This window comes from Nomascus leucogenys, chromosome 12 (assembly GCF_006542625.1).
Source record: "Nomascus leucogenys isolate Asia chromosome 12, Asia_NLE_v1, whole genome shotgun sequence".
Classification (NCBI taxonomy): domain Eukaryota; kingdom Metazoa; phylum Chordata; class Mammalia; order Primates; family Hylobatidae; genus Nomascus; species Nomascus leucogenys.
In genome coordinates, this window is record NC_044392.1 from 46,116,644 (window position 1) to 46,128,415 (window position 11,772).

The following is an 11,772-nucleotide window of genomic DNA, read 5'->3' on the forward strand; positions in this document are numbered from 1 at the left end:
GAACCGGAGGCAGTTTGTGGGACAGGCTCTGAGATGCAGCCCCCAGGGCTTAAGATCACCCTGGCCTGTCCCTGCAGGCAGGTGGGAGATGTCCAGATAATGGACAGCTCATTTGTTTGTTTGTATAACAGGTGCTTTGCCTAAGTGCTGCAAGCCACGTCCCATAAAGGCAGCTGGTGAACAGGAACACAGTGAAGAGAGGGGTGGGGTCTGGGGCCCAGCTGTGGAAACTTGGGAAAGTTACTTAACCTCTCTGAGCCTCACCTTTTCTTCACCATAAAATGGGGTCAAGACTACTTTCTCTATGCAATTATTATTAATTTATTTATTTTGAGATGGAGTTTCACTCTTGGTGCCCAGGCTGGAGTGCAATGGTGCGATCTCAGCTCACCGCAACCTCCGCCTCCTGGGTTCAAGTGATTCTCCTGCCTCAGCCTCCCGAGTAGCTGGGATTACAGGCGCCTGCCACCACGCCCCACTATTTTTTTTTTTTTTTTTTTTTGAGACGGAGTCTCGCTCTGTCACCCAGGCTGGAGTGCAGTGGTGTGATCTCGGCTCGCTGCAAGCTCCGCCTCCTGGGTTCATGCCATTCTCCTGCCTCAGCCTCCCAAGCAGCTGGGACTACAGGCGCCCACCACAATGCCCAGCTAATTTTTTCTTTTGTATTTTTAGTAGAGATGGGGTTTCACTGTGTTAGCCAGGATGGTCTCGATCTCCTGACCTCGTGATCTGCCCTGCTCAGCCTCCCAAAGTGCTGGGATTACAGGCGTGAGCCACCGCGCCCGGCCTCCATGCAATTATTGCAGGGATCGAATGAAATAATAGATGTGCGGGCCTGGTGCTAAGCCTAGGGAGTGGGTTGTGCATAAGCACGGAGTGCATTTCCCCTCACATGGTTCCCCTACAGGCAGATGGGGGCAAATGTGCTGATAGTGAGGGTAAGGATATAGGGAAGTGGGGAGGAGTCTCAGGATCACCAATGGGATGGGTATGTGGTAAATGCCCTAGGATGAGGTGGCTAAGAGTGCTGAGGTTCCGTGAGGGCAGAGTGATGAGTGGGGGAAGTGACTTTTGAGGGTTCTCGGGTGGGGTTGGTGGGCAAGGGCATTCCATGCCCAAAGGAATCCTATGGGCCAACACTGCCCTGCCCCTGCATGGGCGAGGGGAAGGTGACAGGGAAGATCTGTGCCCCAGAGCTCCTTCTTCCCTCCTTCCTGGTCCTTTTTTCCTCTCTTGGCTCCACTGGAGTCTCCCCCACCCTCCCCTGCTCTCCTTCTTCCTCTTGGCTCTGGCATCATCAAGTCCACCAACCTTGGCCGGGCACTGTTTGGTCTGGGGGACCCTGAGCTTCGCCTTAAACAGGAGTAGGACTTGATTAAGTAATGGTGGGGGGAGGGTACAAAAAGCACTGAAGAGACAGAGTTTGGGCAGGGGGAATAGGGAGGAGGCCAGCAACCACCCAGAGAGGTGGGGCAGGAGAAAACAGATAGCTGGAATGCCAGGTGGAATGCAGTAAATTCCTTGGGGGAGGCATACTGCACTGTGGGACTCAAAAAAGAGCTCCTCTCCTGGCACAAATCCCCATGTCTGGGGAGGTGTTGGACATCCTAGGGGAGGTCCTTTGGAATCTGGGCTTATCAGGAAATTGGTTTTAAATGGGCTGAGGGCATACCAGATTGGGCTGGAGAAGAGCCCTTGGGCAAACCCAGGTTGGCTTCAGAAGCAAGCTGAGGGGGTTGTATTTAATTGGGAAGTTGCCCTGGGAATAGTCACAGCATCAGCTCATGTTTATAGAATATGTTCTTTATTCCAGGCTCATTTGAAGCACTGTGTGTACATTAATGCACTTAATCGTCACAGTCACCATAAGAGGTAGGTAGAATTATTATCTTTATTTTATTTTATTTTATTTTATTTGAGTTAGGATCTCACTTTGTCGCACAGGCTGGAGTGCAGTGGCACCATCATAGCTCACTACAGCCTCGTCCTCCTGGTTCAAGTGAGCCTTTCCTTCAGCCTCTTGAGTAGCTTTGACTGCAGGTGCACGCCACCACTGCCCAGCTAATTTTTGTATTTTTAGTAGAGACGGGTTTTCTTCATGTTGGCCAGGCTGGTCTCGAACTCCTGACCTTAAGTGATCCACCTGTCTCGGCCTCCCAGCGTGCTGGGATTACAAGTGTGAGCCACCATGCCTGGCCTATAGAGCTGTTCTCTTTCTTCTGGGATGACTGAGGTGATGAGATGGCAGCTGAAGACTATATTTTGCCTCCCTGACAAATATACTTGGCCTCCCTGCAGGCATTGCATTTGCAAGCCAGTTCTTCATCCTCACGCATGGCAATTAGGGCCTTAAATCCCAATCCTATGTTCTCTCTCCACTTCTCTATCTCAAAGCACTATTCCCAGGCTCTAATTTACAACTTCTCTATCCATTTTTCACCATGTTGGCCAGGCTGGCCTCAAACCCCTGACCTTAAGTGATCTGCCCACCTCAGCCTCCCAAAGTGCTGGGATTACAGGTGTGAGCACTTTAAATTTAACTTGCTGAAATAGAGATCCTTGTCATTTCTTCAAAACACAGGTCTGCTCCTGATTTCCTTGGCTTGTTTATGGTTTGAGTGGATTACCCCATCTCCCAGGTGCAGTAGCGGGCAGTATCCTGAGACTGGCCAGTCCCAGCATAGCAGCCCCAGGCTACAGGGATTGGTTTGGGGAAGGGAATGTAGTCTAAGACAGGATAAAGGGGAGTCTGCAGAAAAATTGAGGGGAATGGAAGCTGAGCAAGCAAACAAGCAGATTTAACTAGAAGAGCTTGGTAGCTTGAGGTTGCAGAAAGGAGGGAAGGATGTTTTTGAGGGATGGGGAAACCCAGGCCCAGTTGTTGATAAAGAGGAAAGAAGTCATGAGAGCCTATGCCCAGATTACCTGCCGCTTCCCCAAGCCTCACCTAGGTGAAAAGCTTAGTACTCAGGAGGCTGAGGTGGGAGGATCCACTAGAGCCCAGGGGTCTGAGGCTGCAGTGCACTCCAGCCTGGGCAACAGAGTGAGGGACCTGTCTTTATTTATTTATTTATTTATTTATTTATTTATTTATTTTTGAGACAGAGTTTCGCTTTTGTTGCTCAGGCTGGAGTGCTGTGGCGGGATCTCGGCTCACTGCAACCTCTACCTCCCGGGTTCAAGTGATTCTCCTACCTCAGCCTCCCAAGTAGGTGGGTTTACAGGCGTCTGCCACCACGCCCATATAATTTTTGTATTTTTAGTAGAGACAGGGTTTCACCATGTTGGCCATGCTGGTCTCGAACACCTGATTTCAAGTGATCCACCCGCCTCAGCCGCCCAAAATGCTAGGATTACAGATGTGAGCCACCGCACCTGGCCCCAAGAGCCTGTCTTTAAAAAGAAAAAAAAAAAGTTTGGGCTTTGGAGAGAGATTGCAAAGATTTGAATCCCAGCTCCATCACTTATTTGGATATGACCCTGGGCCAATCACATCTGTGCCTGTTTCCTCATTTATGAAATGAGGATGATAATAATAGTGCCCACCCTTCGGATCATGATGAGAATGAAATGAGATAATGTATGTAAAGTACTTAGAACAGCTGGCCTGTTTGGCATATAGAAAGACCTCAGGATTAATATTAATATTGTTATTTTTGTTTTCTTTTTTGAAACAGAGTCTTGCTCTGTTGCCCAGGCTGGAGTGCAATACTGCAATCTTGGCTCACTGCAACCTCCACTTCCTGGGTTCAAGTGTTTCTCCTGCCTCAGTCTCATGAGTAGCTGGGATTACAGGCTTGCGCCACCAAGCTCGGCTAATTTTTGTATTTTTAGTAGAGACGGGGTTTCACCATGTTGGTCAGGTCGGTCTTGAACTCCTGACCTTGTGATCCGCCCACCTCAGCCTCCCAAAGTGCTGAAATTACAGGTGTGAGCCACCACGCCCGGCCAGGGTTAGTATTACGATAGCAATTATTAGGATTTTTATTGTAGAAGGTTCACAGTGACAGTAACAAGTTCTAAGCCAACTGGCTCCTGCTTCTGCTTGCTGACATAGGACCTCCAGCGCCTTGCAAAGTCCCTCTGAAATATCACTGATCATCCCCCTAGGGCATTTCACATGGGCTCAGAAACGTGTTTGGGCTGGCTGAGTGCTGCAGCTGTTCTGGAGGGCTCAGTGTTTTCCTGCTGGTGGGGGTTGGGGTACTGGAAATCTCTCCTCTCCCATGTCACCTCTGTTGGGGGTTCCTAAGAAAGGCCTCTTGTGCTTTCATGTGTTACAGATTGGCATGTCTGGTCTTCGATTTTTTTTTTTCTTTTTAAGACGGACTCTCACTGTCACCCAGGCTGGAGTGCAGTGGTGAAATCTTGGCTTGCTGCAACATCGGCCTCCCGGGTTCAAGTGATTCTCTTGCCTCAGCCTCCTGAGTATACGGGATTACAGGCGCACGCCACCATGCCTGGCTAATTTTTGTGTTTTTTGTTGTTGTTGGTTTTGTTTGCTTGTTTTTTTGTTGTTGTTGTTTGTTTTTTGAGATGGAGTCTTGCTGTGTTGCCAGGATGGAGTGCAGTGGCGTGATCTCGGCTCACTGCAACCTCCACCTCTCAGTGTCAAGCGATTCTCCTGCCTCAGCCTCCGGATTAGCTGGGACTATAGCCATGCGCCACCACGCCCGGCTAATTTTTTGTATTTTATTATTTTATTTATTTATTTATTTATTTTTGAGATGGAGTCTCGCTCTGTCGCCCAGGCTAGAGTGCAGTGGTTGGACCTCGGCTCACTGCAAGCTCTGCCTCCTGAGTTCAAGCAGTTCTCCTGCCTCAGCCTCCTGAGTAGCTGGGACAACAGGCGCACACCACCACACCTGGCAAATTTTTTGTATTTTTAGTAGAGACAGGGTTTCGCCATGTTAGCCAGGATGGTCTCGATCTCCTGACCTCGTGATCCGCCTGCCTCAGCCTCCCAAAGTGTTGGGATTACAGGTGTGAGCCACTGTACCCGGCCAATTTTTTGTATTTTAGTAGCGACAGGGTTTCACCATCTTGGCCAGGCTGGTCTCGAACTCCTGACCTCAGGTGATCCACCCACCTCGGCCTCCCAAAGTGCTGGAATTACAGGCATGAGCCACTTCACCTGGCCCAATTTTTTTTTAATCATCTGATTTTTAGATTCGTCTTTAATTTTCATTCACAGTCACCTCTATCCATGTGGCCCTGACAGGCTTCCCTGGGGCTGGACTGAGGATGGATCTGCACACTTGCCGCCATGCTTTGCTGCAGCGGGATTTCTTTTTTTTTCTTTTTTCTTTTTTTTTTGAGACAGTGTCTCCCTCTGTTGCCCAGGCTTGAGTGCAGTGGTGCCATCTCGGCTCACTGCCAGCTCTGCCTCCCAGATTTAGGCCATTCTCCTGCCTCAGCCTCCTGAGTAGCTGGGATTACAGGCGCCCGCCACCACGCCCGGCTAATTTTTTGTATTTTTAGTAGAGACGGGGTTTCACCGTGTTAGCCAGGATGGTCTCGATCCCCTGACCTCGTGATCCACCTGCCTTGGCCTCCCAAAGTGCTGGGATTACAGGCGTGAGCCACCGCGCCCGGCCTGCAGCGGGATTTCTAGTCCTCTCTGAGGATGAGGGCTTTGCCACAGAGCCATCTGGGAGCTTCCTCAGCTCCTCCCGCAGGCAACCACGCTCCTGTGAGGTGTTCCTCCTGGCTGTGGCGATTTCCGACTCCAGTGTGCACACAGCCATCACACTCCCCATAGATGGCCTGCCATGGCCCCTCCTGGGACAGCAGCCCAGGCGAGTCCTTCTGCAGAAAGCTTGGGCCAAGCAAGGGACCACCTGCCCAGGGTGAGGGCAGTCAAGGATAAGGGGGCAGGAGCTGAGGACACAGCCGTCAATTTACCACACCAGGTGGGGCTGGGCCCCTTGCACAGGTTAGGGGCGAGTCCTGTCTCCAATTCTGGGCTGTACTTAGTCACTAAATGTGCAGAGCCAGGCCCCCCAGGCCCCCCAGGCCCCCCAGGCCCCACGGCCATCATCAAATCCATTCATCTGGCTCCTCCCCACACCCTTCCACAGGTGAAGAACACACTCAAGATCTTCCTTCCCTCCACCTCATCCCCATTTTTCTCCTGACAAACCTTTAAAAAAAGAAAAAAAAAAAAAAAAGGCCAGGCGCAGTGGCTCACGCCTGTAATCCCAACACTTTGGGCGGTTGAGGCGAGCGGGTCACTTGAACTCAGGACTTTGAGACTAGCCTGGCCAACATGGTGAAACCCCGTCTCTACTAAAAATACAAAAAATTAGCTGGGTGTGGTGGCATGCGCCTGTAATCCCAGTTACTGGGAAGCTGAGGCACGAGAATCGCTTGAACCCCAGAGGCAGAGGTTGCAGTGAGCTGCGATTGCACCACCGAACTCCAGCCTGGGTGACAGAGAGAAAAAAAAAAAAAAAAGAAGAGAAAAATACAACAAACAAACATCAACAGTGGAAGTTAACTGGAGACCCCGTTTGTGAACCAGTGAGAGGGACAATGGATGAGGAGGCTGGTGTGGTGTCCTGAGGGCATCCTGTCGATAAGGCACCAGGCCAGGGGCTGGGGCCCTGAGGTTTCACTCCTCCCAGGTCTAGAGGGGTCCATCCTAACCCTGCTGCCAGGAGAGGGGCCTTTCCTCTGCCCCACAGTGCCTGGGTCTAGGAACTGTCTGATTCACTGCCAGGAAACCCTCTCCTTGAGATGTTTCTTCATAGGTCATCCCAGAGCCTGCTAAATGCTTTTGTCCTAGGCTGGCTGTTTGGCTGGTGGTCTGTGGAATGAGGAACGTGTCTCGTCTCCACTGGCTACTGGGAGAGCATATAAAATAAACATGATTAAAAAAGCCAGTGCCCACAGAAGACACAGATGAAATATAAAAAAATAAGAAAAATAAAATAAAAATAAACAACCCCCCAGAAACCCCAGGTCCCCAAGCTGGGTGGGATGTGGAGTAAGCCAGTTTGCGGTTACATTTATATAAGGGGCTTGGTTCCTCCCTCAGGCAAGTCAAGCAAGTTGTAAAATTTGAGGGCACATTTTAAAATTGTTTAAAATCCTCCAAATGTGTTTCCTGTCTGGCACGGTGGATGGGGCGTTGGTAATACATGTGCATGTGTGGCCTGGAGGACGTGTTAACGACCAGGTTTAGAGGCAGAGATGCAGAAGAGCAGGCAAGAACCAGGAGCAAGAAAAGGGGTCTGTTGTTGTCATGGTGTGTGTTCCCAGTGTTGGAATGTGTGGAAGGGGCCTCTGGTCCTGTGAGGGTGGTTTAGTCTGGGAAATTAGCATCTTTTTAAAAGCCACTCTATTATAAATCATTAGTTAAAGGCCTTCAGGGCTAATAATACAGGTATATGGTTTTTACTTCTGAAGCAAGCAGGTGTGATAATATTTGACAACACATCATAATTAGAATAGAGCGACATGCAGTTTGATAAATTAGATGGTGATGATTAGACCCCCACACATCGTGGCCTCTACCTTTGCCTAAGCTTTTCCCTCTGCCTGGGACGCCTTTACCAGCTGTCAAATCCTACTCATCCTTCCCAGCCTGGCTCCGTACCATCTCCCCACAGAGCGAATTAATCACTCTCTCTTCTGGGCCCCTGTGACATTTTGTCTTTTACAATGTTTACTTTGTTCTTTCTCTTCTGAAATTTAGCCGAATATGTGTCCCTTCCCCATCACAAGTCCTTTGAGGACCAGAACTGTGTCTTGGCTGTTGTGTTCCCTGCAGTTCTGTGCCCAGTGTGGGATCTTGGTTAATGTTTATTGAATTAAACTTCTTCTTCTTTTTTTAAGGGAATTACTTTGCAGAAAATTTAAAAACCCGTATTGACATGGACCCAACTTGGTAAAAGCCATTACACTTAAGGCTTTTTTTTTTTTTTTTTTTTGAGACAGAGTCTTGCTCTGTCACCCAGGCTGGAGTGCAGTGGCACGATCTCGGCTCACTGCAACCTCTGCCTCCTGGGTTCAAGCAATTCTCCTGCCTCAGCCTCCTGAGTGGCTGGGACAACAGGCGCGCACCACCACACCCAGCTAATTTTTTATTTTTAGTAGAGACGAGGTTTCACAACGTTGGCCAGGCTGGTCTCGAGCTCCTGACCTCAGGTGATCCACCCGCCTCGGGCTCCCAAAGTGCTGGGATTACAGATGTGAGCCACCGTGCCTGGCCTACACTTAAACATTTTAAAATATTTCATGCTCTGAACTTTGCATCATTTGGAGTATAGATGTAGGCTGGTGCAGTGGCTCCAGCCTGTAATCTCAGCACTTTGGGAGAATCGTTTGAGCCCAGAGGTTTAAAACCAGCCTGGGCAACATAGTGATACCACCATCTCTACGGAAAATTTAAAAAATAGCCGGGTGTGGTGGTGCGGGCCTGTAGTCCCAGCTGCTTGGGAGGCTGAGGTAGGGGGATCACTTGAGCCCAGGAGGTTGAGGCTGCAGTGAGCCAAGGTCATGTCACGGCACTCCAGCCTCAGTTACAGAGTGAGACCCTGTCTAAAAACAGACAGACAAACAAACACCAAAATAGAGTACAGAATTAATTGTGTTGAATTTAGAGCTGATGGAATTCAAAATAGAATTTGAAGAAAATGTGGGTTTATTTTGCTGTTATGATACATAATGTCTACCTTGCAAGGAAATCTTTTGTTTGGCGATAGTATTTATGAGGGGTAAGAAAACCTGTGGCAAATTTGTCTTTATTATGAAATTTGCCGGCACTTGATTGATGAAGGATGGTGCCACTCCAGCCACTGGGCACTATTCTCTGCAGTGGCTTCTGGACTGGGTATCATGGAACACAAGACTGAGCATGGAAAGAACACAATTTGTATGAGTAATTCAAAGGCACCCAAAATGCTGCTTCGTTAAGTGGGAATGTTAAAGGGGGTGGCAATCTGTAAATCTAGCTGTTGTGTTCAGCTTTTGAAAATGAGAAAGAAAGAAAAAAAAAAGAAAAGAAAAGAAAAGAGAGAGGCCGGGTGCGGTGGCTCATGCCTGTAATCCCAGCACTTTGGGAGGCCGAGGCAGGTTGATCACCTAAGGTCAGGAGTTCGAGACCAGCCTGACCAACAGGGTGAAACCCTGTCTCTACTAAAAATACAAAATTAGTTGGATGTGGTGGTGGGTGCCTGTAATCCCAGCTACTTGGGAGGCTGAGTCAAGAGAATTGCTTGAATCTGGGAGGTAGAGGTTGCAGTGAGCCGAGGTTGCACCATTGCATTCCAGCCTGGGTGACAGAGCAAGACTCCATCAGAAAAAAAAAAGAAAGAGAGAGAAGGGAGGAAGGGAGGGAGGGAGGGAGGAAGGAAGGAAGGAAGGAAGGAAGGAAGGAAGGAAGGAAGGAAGGAAAGAAGGAAGGGGAGAGAAAGAAAGAGACCTTGTAGAACCTTAGTGTTAAATAGTGAGGCTGTATTGGAACAACACTGAGGCAGGTGCCTGCTGGGCTCTAACATGAAGGTGGGCATTCATGCCCTTTTGCTTTGCTTCCCTGTTGCCCCCAGGATGTGGTACATGGGAAGAAACAGGTGCTTAGGGACCAGGCAGACCTAGGGTTTAAATACTAACTAGCAATGGTCTTGAGTCTCAGTTCCCTCGTCTGTAAAGTGAGAATAATAATAAATACCTCACAGGGATTTGTGACACTTGTAAACTGCCCAGCACAGCACCTGGCAGATGTAAGTGCACAGGCATGTTAGCTCTCTCACTCAGCCTGGCAGACTCCCCTCCAACCTCTCCCCGCAGCCCATCTACGCCACCCTTTCTTTAGATTTAGGCTGGCTTCGCAAATGAAAATATGGGATACCCAGTTAAATTTGAATTGCGGATAAACAAAGAATAGTTTTTTAGTATTAAGTATGTCCAATACAATATTTGGGAGATGTGCTAAGAAAAAATTCATTGTTTACCTGAAATTCAAATTCACCTGGGGGTTCTGTAGTTTACCTGGCAACACTATGCTAAGTTCCACGTCCTCCAGGAAGGACAGCTTGGTGATGGCTCCACCCTCTGAACTCCTGTAGCCTTTCGTGACTTTACACTTTGCTGACACCCAGGAAGCAACACATTTTTACTTATTAGTAATAACAACTACAACTACTTGTCCAGCATCTACAATATACCAGACACGTGGGAGCTTTATACAACCTGTCACATTAACCCTCCAAGGCTGGAAGGAGTGTCACCTTGGGAGCACTGGAGGGTCATTGTCGCCCAGCTGGCACACAGTGGCATTGTGCTTCAGGCTCAAGTCTTCAGGACTGGACTCCAAAGCCCACACTGCAGCTCCTGATGGGCAGTGAGTGAGATGCCCCCAAAGGCCTCTGCCAGTGCCCAGCACACAGTGGCATCTGCTTGGGTTTATGGCTGTAGAGAGTCATGTTCCACAGCAGCAACACCAGCATCATAATTTATTTGGGGAATCTCAGGATTGTGATTTGTCCTAAACCACATTATGGCAAAGACATGGGTTTTCAGACAAGAACAGGAATGTTTCTAAACTTCCAGAAATTTCTAGAGGGCTGGCTGTTTGCTTTCGTGTGTGGATAACTCCAGTATTGCTGCCTGAAGTATTGTGACACCAGCCCCTGAGCAAAGTCCTCCTTGATATGGCTTGTGACATGGTGTGATGTGTGATGTGGCATGCACGTGATGTTTGACACAGGGCAGGGGCTGGTCAGGACTGAAGACATCCATATTCCTATAAGATTTTTCGGTTCAAGTTTGGGAATCAGCTGCGTGCAGCTGTAGTCCTCTTTGGAGGGGATGTTCAGCATAATTAGCAGCCCTTTCTGATACCTGATCCCCGTGGATGTGCTTCACCCGGACACAGAGGACCTGGGCATGAAGATCTCTCACTCCTGGGGTCGGGGGCAGGATAGGTTTATGGCCACCAAATGGAAATGCAGCTCCTTCTGTTGTTCAGACCTCACTTGTCATATTAATGTTACTTCCTTGCTTGGCTTCAAAGTTAGACAAATGCAGGATGGTCAAGCCCATTCAGTTCCCAGGAGAGAAAGAAGTGGCTGTGACAAGCAGGCCTGGGTGCAGCTAGGGATGCACCTGGGGTGGGAGTGGCCTTCCTCCCCATTAGGCTGGCTGTCTCTTCCTCTCAGCCTTCTTTTGTCTCTTTTTATTCCTATTCTAATTTCTTTTTATTTTTACTTTAAAAAATTGCTTTTAGAGGCAAGGTCTCATTCTGTTGCCCAGGCTGGAGTGCAATGGCGTGATCTTGGCTCACTGCAACCTCCGCCTCCCAGGTTCAAGCAATTCTCCTTCACCCTCCCGAGTAGCTAGGATTACCGGTGCACGCCACCATGCCCGGCTAATTTTTGTTTTGTTTTGTTTTGTTTCGCTTTTTGACACAAAGTTTCGCTCTTGTTGCTCAGGCTGGAGTGCAATGGTGCAATCTCAGCTCACTGCAACCTCTGCTTTCCAGGTTCATACAATTCTCCTTCCTCAGCTTCCCAAGTAGCTGGGATTACAGGTGCATGCCACCACGCCCAGCTAACTTTTTTGTATTTTTAGTAGAGACAGGGTTTCACCATGTTGGCCAGGGTGGTCTTGAACTCCTGACCTCAGGTGATCCGCCCACCTTGGCCTCCTAAAGTGCTGGGATTACAGGTGTGAGCCGCCAGCGGTGCCCGGCCCTATCCTATCCTGTCTATCTATCTGTCTGTCTGCCTATCTATCTATCTATCTATCTAATCTTTTCTATTTTGTTTC